General features: G+C 37.4%; 1 long non-coding RNA gene across 1 annotated transcript; it reads left to right on the top strand.

Moving 5' to 3' along the window:
* The first annotated feature begins 584 nt into the window (after positions 1-584).
* Positions 585-1849, top strand: LOC107806968 (uncharacterized). Its single transcript, XR_001652799.2, has 2 exons — positions 585-1292; positions 1388-1849. It is a non-coding gene; the product is annotated as an uncharacterized LOC107806968 (long non-coding RNA).
* The last annotated feature ends 10437 nt before the right edge of the window (positions 1850-12286 follow it).

Below are 12286 nucleotides of genomic sequence, written 5' to 3'. Positions count from 1 at the left end.
TCGAACATAAACTCACACCTCTTCAAATATGCATTGATTCTGAACAGGTTGTAAGAATGCTAAAGGAGGAAAACATGCATTATAACTCTACTATCTTTGAATGTAGGTCATTGATGGAGCAGCTGGGGAATTCAGCACTGGGAAATGATTTCAGAGAACAAAATTGGGTGGCGGACCTCCTCGCAAAGGAAGGAGCAGGGAAAAAGGCCTTTGCTAGAACAAAAATTTTGACAATTGCTCCGGTGTTTATAAACAAGGTATTGTGGGCAGATATCCTAGGAACTGTTTTTGTACGTAAAGTCAAGGTGAACCCCCTTGTAATGCAAGACAATATTAACGCAATATTAGGGAGCTGCGGCTCCCAAACAATGATATAACTATTTTGGTATATTATAAAATTATCTAGTTCACCAAAAAAAATTGTCTTTATTAAAGGAATTTGTGCATAAATAGTTTCGGGGCATAATTTGGTACACAAATCTACCATGTTTTTCAAGTTTCAATGTTTAATATTCTTGTGATAAATCTGAATTATTTTACTATGAAAACTGCATGTTGCAAGCATGAAAAAGGATCCAACAAACTGTGATTATGTAATTATTAGTGGAGCTCGATAGGAGACTGAAGATTATGATATTTTATTCTCTTTACAATATTTTAAACGGAAAGAGGTAAGGTATATTCCTCTAATATCGTTTATTGTTCAATTATGTCTTCCGTTATATTTTTGGGCTATTTTTACCCTTGCCGTTTGGCAAAGTTTTAAATTTGCCCCTGATTTGACGGACTTGCCACGTGGAGGCTGCTAAGTGAAGGTCCCAATCCATAACAAAATAACCCACTCCCGTTCGGATAATCCGTGACCTGATCCGACCCATTACCAATTAAAACCAATCTGACCCTACAGTCTCCACCCTTGAAAATTGCCACCACTATAGACTACCATACTCTTCCGTCGCCACCACCGCTGACGGAAAACTCTAAATTGGCCATCTAATAACCATCGTCTTCCTCTATGAAATTTAAAACCCAAATTCCCCATCTTCACGAATTTGAAGAAAACAGAATAGCCCTTGTCACCTCCGAAAACCAAATAGCTCTCTTAGCTTGAATAGCTGCACCTTTCATTCCGATGAGTAACCAGGTACGGTACTTGGCTCGCCGGTGTATGTATTCTAGCTCTTTGTTTGAACGAAAAGTCTGGTTATTCTTCGGACTTTTATTTCCCTATACTCTGGTGGTCTAAGATAAATCCTGAGGTCATGAGTTGAGTTTTGAGCACCTGAGGTTGGGTAAATCCCTAACTCTTTCTCCTCGTTCTTTTTTTTTTCCTGGTTGATTACAACTATGGTGTAGTTTTAAATTCAATTATAATTTGATGCATAAGCATCAGCAGGTGAACCAACAGTAGTGGTGAGCAACAAAAGAAAATCTGAAACACCTTACAAGTTCTATGCACCTTCAAAAATCAAACCAGACAACCATCGAGTTTGACCGAAAATTTCGCCGACGATTCCAGCTTGTCAATGATGGGAATTTGATGGCGCTGACAACAAAGAAGATTTCAAAAGTAAATTGAGAAAGATTTTTAAGGAATGACTCTTTATAATTGTTGTCCTGGGTCTTGTGTAAAAAGATGAAATTGTTAATAAAGGATGGTGAAAATGGTCCTAAAATAAAACTTCTCTAATAATGGTATTGGTGGTTCCCCTGTTCATATGGTTTCTTCTGGTAATAGTGAGATTGTCTCTCTGATGTGATTTTAATAAAAAATATGACTATGTTTTACTTCAATGTCAAAAAGTTATGGTGGAATACTGGAAATGTGACCCAATTGAATTTTGTTGAAGATGAAGAAGGTGTTTTCCTCTTTTCTTGAAGTTGGCAGAATAATGTCTGATTCTTCCTCGTTTTGGTATGCAATAGTTAGGGCAATAGTGTCAGGCGGGTCATGGGTAACGCGTCAGGTTGGATTTTTTAATGTTGGGTTAGTTTAACCTCTCACAAGATGCCACATGTCTTGATCGTTAAAATAGGGGCAAATATAAATTTTGATTGACGGTAAGGATATATTTGAGGGGAAAGTACAACGGAGGATAGAATTGAACAATAAATAAAAGTAAAGGGTATATCTAGCCCTTTTTCGTATTTTAAATGATATTTCATTCGATGTACTGAATATTTCATTATCTTCTAGTTTTTACTGTATCCAAGTGGTTTTGTAGCTTAGGCGGAAGAGGAGAAGCAAAAGGAGGAGGAAGAAGGAGAAATTTTGATGATAAAATTATTTTTGCACAAATATTTAAAAAGAACACGGTGAAATTTTATGAGAAAATGTCGAGGCCCATCCATAATATGATGATGAAGCTAAGGTAGACTTCGCAAAATCAAATGATTATGAGTTTTTTTCAGTTTTAGTCTGCGTCATTCGGTAGTCAAAAAATCGTATAAAATATGTATAATTTTTGTATATAACATACAGAATATATGTATATATAAAAAATATACAACAAATATATAATTTTTTCGACTATTATTTTGAGAGTGGTGATACGGTGTCATTTTCTCAAAGATTATTATGTGGACTTTGAAATTTTTTGTCATCCAACACTTTTTCATTTTTTTTTTTGAGAACTATCTGTTTTTGTGATCAAATTATCCGTTATTATCTTATCTTGGACAAAAATTAGATATCAAGGAATGAGTTCAGATAAAAATCCAGACACTAAATGTGGTATTAATAATTATTAAATAATTGATAAGGTTAAGAAAATGCCTTTTTTTATCTAGGAATTGATCATCAAAACCAAGAAAACCATCAACTTCTCTAAGAAAAAAATATTGTAATTCAATTGTATGAAATATTGATTTCTTTTTTTTCCCCTATAAAAGTCGGGCATCTCACTTTCTAATTAGCTTCATTAAACTTCCTTAGGTTTTGAATCTCTATATATTTTCTAACATAAAGTACGACATGCAAGCTGTTATGTGCATCAATGCTATGAAGGGAAAAAAAGAGTACTTCCTCGGTTCACAATAAGTGACCAATTTACTTTTTTTTTGTCCAAAATAAATGGCTATTTATATAATCAAGTAAAAATTCAATTTGTTTTTTCAAAATTATCCTTATGTACGTATCCCTAAAAAGTCATTTACTCCTCACATTTGAGAAGAGAAGTGCTACTATAACTATGGTGTAATATTTAATGAAAGGTAATATATTCACACTAACTATTTTCGTCTAGAATTTAGTAGTATTTTCTTACTGAATATAAAATATAATTGAGCTTTTAGCTAACCAATCATCATTAATGGACATTTTGCCGAGGAATTAGATAAGGTTCGACAATTAAAATAACTACACGAGGTGTACCACAATCAGGGTACGAAATTTTGGACTATGGTTGTCATGACCCTAAACCCAACTCGGTCGTGATGGCGCCTCTCGTGAAGATAAGGCCAGCCGACTCACTTCCAATTCACTTTAAGCAATTTAAAATAATAACTACTAAGTCTTTAATCAGAAATAAAATTCCAAAATAAGCATTTAACAACATAATTTGCGGAAATAAAAGCCAACACAACCCACATCGGGGTGTCACCAGTCATGAGCATCTAAAACAATACTACCAGTCTGAAAGTCTACTCCACTACTAAATAACTGAATCAGAAAAGAAATAAGATAGAGGGAGGTTGCACTGGGCTGCGAATCGCCAAGCAGCTACCTAGTAAACCTCCGAAGATCTGTTGGAAAGTCAACCCTCAGTAGCAGGACCTATAGCGCCCGAATCTGCACACAGAGGTGCATGGAGTAAAGTGAGTACTTCCAACTCAGTGAGTAATAAGAATAAATGAAGACTGAACGATATAAAATCACGTTAACCACAATATTTAGCTATCAGAGGCATAACAAAATCAGTAACACAATTTATTAATGAAATCTCATAAAAACATCTTTTTAAGCAGTCAACAATAGATAGGGAAAACAACTAGGAATGGTAAACACATAAGAACTGCCCCTCGGGCACAATAATATCAAATCAGCCCCTCGGGCAATATCACAGAACAATATCAGTCCCTCGGGCTATATCACAGTCAATACCAGACCCTCGGGCTATATCTCATGTCACAATGGGTACCCGCGCTCACTAGGGGTGTGCAGACTCCTGGAGGGACCCCTTACGGTCCAAGCGCAATATCAAGTCATCTCGTGGCGTCATAAACAGGCTCTCGCCCTCATATTAATATCAAGCCACCTCATGGCGTACAATCTCAGGCCCTTGGCCTCATTATCATAATTAGTGTATCACTGTTGCGGCGTGTAGCCCGACCCAAAATTATCCTCACAATACATGCCCTCAACCTTACTCAGTCAGAATCTCATAAGCCCTTCGGGCAATAGTAAAAATATGCAGCTCAACTCAAAATATCTTTAAAACATCATTTAAGGTTTCTAAAACAGATTAACATAGGTGAGTTTTGAAAACATTGAAAGATCTGGCATGACTGAGCACAAGTATGAAATCAAACAGTGAGGAAAATATCATTAACAATACCCTAAGGATTCAAACAGTTGGCACGAATCCCAAATATGGCATTTAGCCCAAAGTATAATAATATCAAACAATTAGCTACCAAATATACAAAAAAATAGTTATTCGGGATGGACTAAGTCACAATCCCCAACGGTGTACGACCCCACGCTCGTCATCTAGTGTGTGCGTCACCTCAACACAGCCGAACGTTGTGTAATCCGGGGTTTCATACCCTCAGAACAACATTTAAAATCATTACTCACCTCGAACTATCCCGAAAAGTTACTCTGCAACACACTTGACTCTCGAACCAACTTCTGAGTGCTCCAAATCTATCAAGTTCAGATTTTTATCATCAAATTATGCTAAACGAATGAATTCCAATTGAAAAATATCGATTTTAAGCACAAAGCCCGAAATTAGTCAAAACCCGACCCCCATGCCCGTGCCCTGGAATTGGACAAACTTTATACCAAAATGTCCTTCATCATCTCACGAGTCCGTACATATAAAGAACTCGAAAATCGGAGTTCGTTTGACCCCTCAAATCATCCCTAGAAGGTCTCATAATCTCAAGCCCTAACTCCACCTTTTTCTACTGATTTTCATATTAAACACTGATATTTTGTTCCTTAATCACAAATAATCGAGTTTTAGGGTCCAAAATCCTTACCTCAATGAAGAACAATGATTTCATCTCTTAAAAATCGCCTCAAAGCTCTTTTCCCCTTCAAAAAATGGTGTAAAAGGGTTTAATGGTCGCGGAGGATTTATTTAAATACTGCTCACGCATTTTACTATTCACCCGAGTACTGTTCACCCGAGTTACTGTTCATGCTGCTGTGAAAAATGCAGCAGCTTTTCTTCTAGTCTAAATTGATCCGTTAACCTTTCGAGATCCACCCGAGGCCCTCAAAAATCTCAACAAATATACCAACACGTCCCATAACATCATTCGAACTTAGTCGAGTGTCACGACCCTAACCCCGAACCCAGTCGTGATGGCACCACTCGTGAAGACAAGGCCAACCAATTTACACAATTCACCCTTTTAAACAGTTAAATAACATAAAGATACTTCAAACATGATTCAATAGTAATATTTAGCGGAAATAGAGATAACAAAATGGAAACCCAACCCCACACAGCCCTAACCGGGGTGTCATAAGTCACGAGCATCTATTAGAACATAAATACAACTACAAGGTCCGAAATATACAAAAACAGGACTGATGAGCAAAAAGGGAGAGAACACGGTGCTGCGAATGCTGGCAGCCACCTTGCTAAACTCCGATAACTCTGCCACCGATTAGCCAAAACCCACTACCAGGTGTATAAATACCTGCATCTGTACACAAGGTACATGGAGTAAAGTGAGTACTCCAACTCAGTGAGTAATAAAGGTAAATAACAAGTGAGTAGTAAGAAATCATGTAAGGCAAACCAACATGTTGTATAGAAGCAGTGTAAAACCTTTGAGAAAAGCAATGAAACTGTGAAATCTTTAGAAATATCTTAGTTCAGTTTAATCCTCTTTTGAAAATGGCTTTTTCAATAGTTATGCAAATGAATACAAAACAATTAGTGCATATAAGCACAGAAATCCGCCCCTCGGGCTCAACACTCAATGTAACAGGTAATGCTAGACAATCAGGAAGATAACACATAAAGTAACACAATCAACAGGTAATGGCAGACAAATGGAAATAAAGTAAACACATAGAACAGTACCAGCCCCTCAGGCTCACTCTCAGAACACTCTCAGCCCCTCGGGCTCACTCTATGATCACAATGGGTACCCGTGCTCACTGGGAGTGTGCACACCCCGGGAGGGCCCCCTTACGGCCCAAGCGCAATATCAAGCCATCTCGTGACATCAAATCTAGGCCCTCGGCCTCACATCACTCAAGCCACCTCGTGGCGTGTAAAAATATCTTAGGCCCTCGGCCTCACATCACTCAAGCCACCTCGTGGCGTATAAAAATATCTCAGGCCCTCGGCCTCATATCACTCAACATATCCTCACATATGGCCCTCGGCCTCACTCAGTCCGAAAATTATCACAAGCCCCTCGGGCATTAGTAAAACAGTAGTTCTCAGCCCAAAACATCATTTAGAAATATCATTTAAATATCAAAACTGAGTAAAAGTGGTTGAGTTTGTAAAAAAGTAGATAGCAACAGGACTGAGTTCAAGTAATAAGTCAAACAGTGACGAAATAGTGATAAAAATCCCCGAAGGGTTCAAATAGTTGGCACGAAGCCCAAATATGACAATCAGCCCAAATCATGATGATAACAAATAAGTTTCAGTCAAATAAGCGGTAAAATCATCAATCGGGATGGATCAAGTCACAATCCCCAGTAGTAAACGATCCCACACTCATCATCAAGCACATGTCTCATCTTAATATAGCACTATGATGTGCAATCCAGGGTTTCAAACCCTCAAGACATCATTTACAATCATTACTCACCTCGAATCGGCTACAACTCTAGCTCGTGACGGCTTTACCCCTCGAATCGGCCTCCACGCACGTCGAATCTATCCAAAATCAGAACGAATACGTCACAATATGCTAAGGGAATAAAACCTATGCGAAAACAATCGAAAAATATCAAAAATCCCGAAATTAGCAAAACCCGAGCCCTGAGCCCATTTCTTGAAACTCAGAAATTTTCACATTATTAGATTCTTTATCACCCCACGAGTTCATACATATCAAAAGTTCTCCAATCCGACCTCAAATGGTTCTTCAAATCCCAATTCAAAAGTTCAAAATCCCAAGCCCTAGTTCTTCCCTTTTTAGCTTAAGTTCCAAGAATTTCTAGGTTGATTTCACAATAGAATCACGTTTTATGTTCAAAAATCTTACCTCCAATCAATTATCCTTGAATCCTTCTTTAATCACCCTTAAAAAGCTCTTAAAATGCTCAACTAAGGAGGAAAAATGACTCAAAATCGCGGATAAAATAACTTATAAACTTTCTGCCCAGGTCTGACTTTCCTTCTACGCGAACGCGGTCAACCTCTCGCGTTCGCGTAGCACAAATTTATGTTGACCAACTTTTACCTTACGCGAACGCGACACGCCAGTCACGAACGCGATGCCTCTTCCGCCTTGACCTTCGCGAACGCGAGACACCTGATGCGAACGCGAAGAGCAAATTCCACTGGACCCAAATCCTTATACGCGAACGCGGAGAGCCTCATGTGAACGCGAAGCACAAACTCCTAGACTTCCGCGAACGCGAGGCACCTCTCGTGAACGCGAAGGCTTAATTATGGCCTTCCTCAAATTCTTCTACGCGAACGCGAGGCTCCACTCGCGAACGCGAAGAGATAATTCTCTACAACAGCTGGGCAGATTTTTCTGCAACTTTCAAACTCCAAAATGGTCCGATTGACCATCCGAAACTCACCCGAGGCCCCCGGTACCTCAAGCAAAAGCACCAACACATCTTAAAACCTCATTCAAACTTGTTCCAATCATCAAAACACCTCAAACAACACTAAATCCATCAATTCACATTGAATTCAAGCCTAAGTTTTCTAAAAATTTACGAAATACGCTTTCGATCAAAAACTCAACCAAACCACGTCCGAATGACCTGAAATTTTGCATACACATCACAAATGACATAACGAAGATACAACAACTCTCGGAATTTTATTCCGACCCTCAGATCAAAATCTCACCTACCAACCGGAAATCGCCAAAATACTAACTTCGCCAATTCAAGCTTAATTCTACACCGGACCTTCATAACCAATTCCGATTACACTCCTAAGTCATAAATCACCCAACGAAGCTAACCAAATCATAAAAATTCCGTTCTGAGCTCATATACAAATAAGTCAACTCTTGGTCAAACCTTTCAAATTCAAATCTTTCATCTGAGACTATTCTTTCAAATTCCTTCTGATTTTCCTGAAAACCAAAACCAACGATCTACATCAGTCATAATACATTACACAGGGCAAGTTATGCCCGAGAACTGGAAATCAAAGTGCAAAAGCTCAAAACGACTGGTCGGGTCGTTACATTGAGCCTTCGAAACACCAAAAACAACATCAAAACACCAAAATCACATCAAATTCAAGCCTATGAACTTTGAAATTCCTAAATTTCACAAACGACGCCGAAACTATCCAAAACAACTCCGATTGACCTGAAATTTTGCAGACATATCCAAAATGACATTACGAACCCGTTCTAATGGTCAGAATTCCAATCCGACCCCGATAGCCTATTTTCCACTGCCGACCGAAAATCGCCAAAAACTAACTTTTGCCAATTCAAGCCTAATTCTACACCGGACATCACAATAATATTTCGGACACACTCCTAAGTCCCAAATCACCTAACAAAGCTATCCGAGCCATAAAATCCATATTCCGAGGTCGTTTACCAATAAGTCAACTCTTGGTTGACTTTTCTAACTCTAAAGCTACTTTTAGAGACTAAGCGTCTCAAACCTTACCAAAACCATTCCGGATTCGATCCGACCAATCAAATACCACATAACACGGATAAACAAAGCATAAAAAGCATAAATAGGGAAAAACTAAGCGGTAACTCATGAGATGACTGGCCGGGTCGTCACAATGGTTCAGTAACTCATGTCATTTGGAGGATTAAAAAATGAAAAATTAATAGGAAATTCTACTTTTAGTCGTTCAATAAAATATACAATGCAGATAAGTATTGAGGTCTTGCATGGGGACTAACATCTCGTGCCAGCGTTCTTTTGGGATACACATTTCACTTGAAAAAAAAATATTGCATTGAGATTGTCACACTTCCTTTTTTCCGAGGGAATAGGGAATTTTTCTAATTTAAGTGACACTAATCGAAATAAAATTATTTATTTGTTCAGAGTCGCCACTTGGGATAATTATATGGTGTCCCAAGTCACCGGTTTATTTTAAATCCCAAATCGAGGAAGTTTTGACTCTGTTTTACAGTCCACAAAACACAGAAATCCGGGCAAGGAATTCTGTTATCCCGGGAGAAGGTGTTAGGCATTCCCGGGTACCGTGATTTTAACACGATCGCTCAACTATTAATAATTGGCCTAATTACCTGATTTATTACATATTTAAATCCTATTGTGCATTTTAAACATTTTAACTGCTTTTAATTATTTATGAGATTTGTTTCAACAAGTCGCGATGTCGCACATTCGTTTGTTTTGTACACATTGCGAATCGCGTCACGGGAACTGTACCCATGATCCACAATATATTTAATTTTATTATTGTTCGAAGTTATGGTCGGGTCACATAAAATGCACACCCGAATTGGGATTATTACATATCGTGACCATGCCACGAGAACCGTACCCATAGTCACGATGATTTTATTAATCGCGCCTAAAGCAAGCTACGATGATTCATAAGATTATTTCCTAAACTAGTGATTATTTTTATTGAGCTTACGGTGGATCAGCTGGCCCATAAATATCAGAAACTAAGTTTTGATTGTCCAATTAAGAGAAACATCCAGATAAGAACAAACTACATAGAAGGAAGCAAAATGCCAAAATCAACAAGAAATAAGAGCTTACCAATATAATATGAATCATGTTCAACACATACACCATTTTTACTGTCTTTAATGGTTTAAAGCTCAAATTCCAAAATTATTTTTAGCATGTTAAACCATGATACATAAGTATTATTAAAAGCAACAATTAGAAAAGCTAATAATGAAACCATAGGAGAATTTCATTCAAACACATAATACTTCAAAGCCATTCATTAATTAGAAATAAGGTAAGTTAAAATTGGACCTCTCATTATAACAAATTTCTTTGAGAATTGAATAATGGAGCACCGTGAAGCAAACAACGGTACAACAAATACTCTGTTCCAAATGAATGCACAACAGTAAGCTCCGATCAAACTTGTCTCGAAATTGAACCGTGACCGGAGTTAGAACAGAAAACTTGTCGCCGACGACCTTGAGCACAGAGCTTCACGGGATTAATGGAGGATTTTGGAACCATTTTCTCGGCGAAAATGAGAGGGATTTGAGCTGCTGTTTGTGAAAATTTTGGGACTATTTTGTCAGTGTTTTGGGGAGATTCTTTTAGCGTTTCTGGGTGATGACAATGACTATGTTTATTGTACGTATTTGGAAATTTAGAGCTATTTTGAGGTGTAAATGTGAGAAGGAGAAGAAAACTAGTTGTTCTCCAAAAGAACGAAGAAGAAGGCGCTGATGCCCATCTTTCTTTTTAGAGCTCTAAGTTTCTTTTCATTTTTTTCTTTTGCCCTACTTTCTTTTGGTGCTTTTTCGTTCCTTTTCTTCTTTTCAAATTGGCTTTTTCCCCTTTTTTTGTGTTATGTATGTTTTTCTTTTTCTTTTGTCATGTGAGGTTGTAACTTTTGAAGAAGAAGAAGGAGTTCCTATGGTGGGGTGCAACTGACCTCTCCTCAATGAGAGAATGAGATATAAAAAAGATGTAGGGTTTAGGGGAGGAGAAAATCTGATGGGCTATTAGTTATTGGGCTCAGGTTTGGGCCATGACTTGGACATTTGAAAAACAATAAGACTTTAGGAGAACTAGTCCAAATTAAATCTTCTTTCCTTTTTTGTGATTTTGATAAAAATACTACTCCTAGACTTGAATAGCAAGATAAAAATACTAATCACTCAAAATTTACTTAACAAATTAATATATTTTTTGAAAAACCTTTTCTTTATTTGTAAATGAAGATAAAACTTATATTAAAAATGTGACTTTTTTTAATTCTTTTCAATTTTCTTAAATAAAATATATATAAAAGGAGAAATAAGATCTGAAATATGTAGATTAAACTTAAAATATATTTACCTACCAAAAGTGATGAAAAACTCAAATATAGTTAAAAATTAGGTGCTCACAGCTGCCACTCTTTGCTTGGAAACATAAAGAATTTTTAGGCAAAGACAAAGTGAGCCATGTAACTAGTTTTGACTATATCGTTACTCAAAAGAGGAAGAAAATAAAAGAAGAAGGTGCAATTGAGTCTTGATTTGGACAACTTACATATCCCGGGTTATAAGGGAATCATATTGCGTGTAGTTCAAGGAGAATAATGGAGTGATGAATTCGAGAGTCGAGTGAGGTTCCGTTGAGGCTCCAGTTCGTGTTCCTATTATTACATCAAAATCAAAATAATAAAGACTAACTAAGTCTATCAACTACGAGTTACAAGATTTCTATCTATGAGTCTTCTGAAGCTTGATCTTAAGTCTTAGTTAGTTCTTCATGCGGACTCTTATCTGAATCGTGATGCTTGTTAGCTGCAGGTGCTGGTTCATTCCTCTTTTCAACTTCTCGGATCAAGGCGGGACATGCAAAGCTTGTGACTTCAATCACGCCTTGAGCAGTCCACATCTTTTCTCCGCTTGTACACTTTGAGTTCACTTTTTTTCTTTTTTTTTTTTCCTTTTATTCTGGATTGAGACTCCTTCTTTTGGTCGTCTCAAATCCTGTGCCTCGAGGTATAACCTACTTAGGCACCGAAACAAACGAACGAGTGAAATTTGTCTTCCCCAATTTCACTATGAAAATTTCATGAGTTATTTGTAACCAAAACTCTATACTACATTATTGAAAGCAATAAAAGTCAAGATTGTGTATCCTTGGGAAAAAAAGATTAGGGAGTGGAGACCCTATATCTAAAGTGAAATCAACTAGGGATTGGAGACCCTATTGTTGAAAAATCATCAACTAGGGAGTGAGGACCTTATGTTGGCA

Source organism: Nicotiana tabacum, chromosome 20 (assembly GCF_000715075.1).
Source record: "Nicotiana tabacum cultivar K326 chromosome 20, ASM71507v2, whole genome shotgun sequence".
Lineage (NCBI taxonomy): Eukaryota > Viridiplantae > Streptophyta > Magnoliopsida > Solanales > Solanaceae > Nicotiana > Nicotiana tabacum.
Note: the sequence above shows the minus strand (reverse complement) of the source record. Positions and strands in the feature narration are given on the sequence as shown.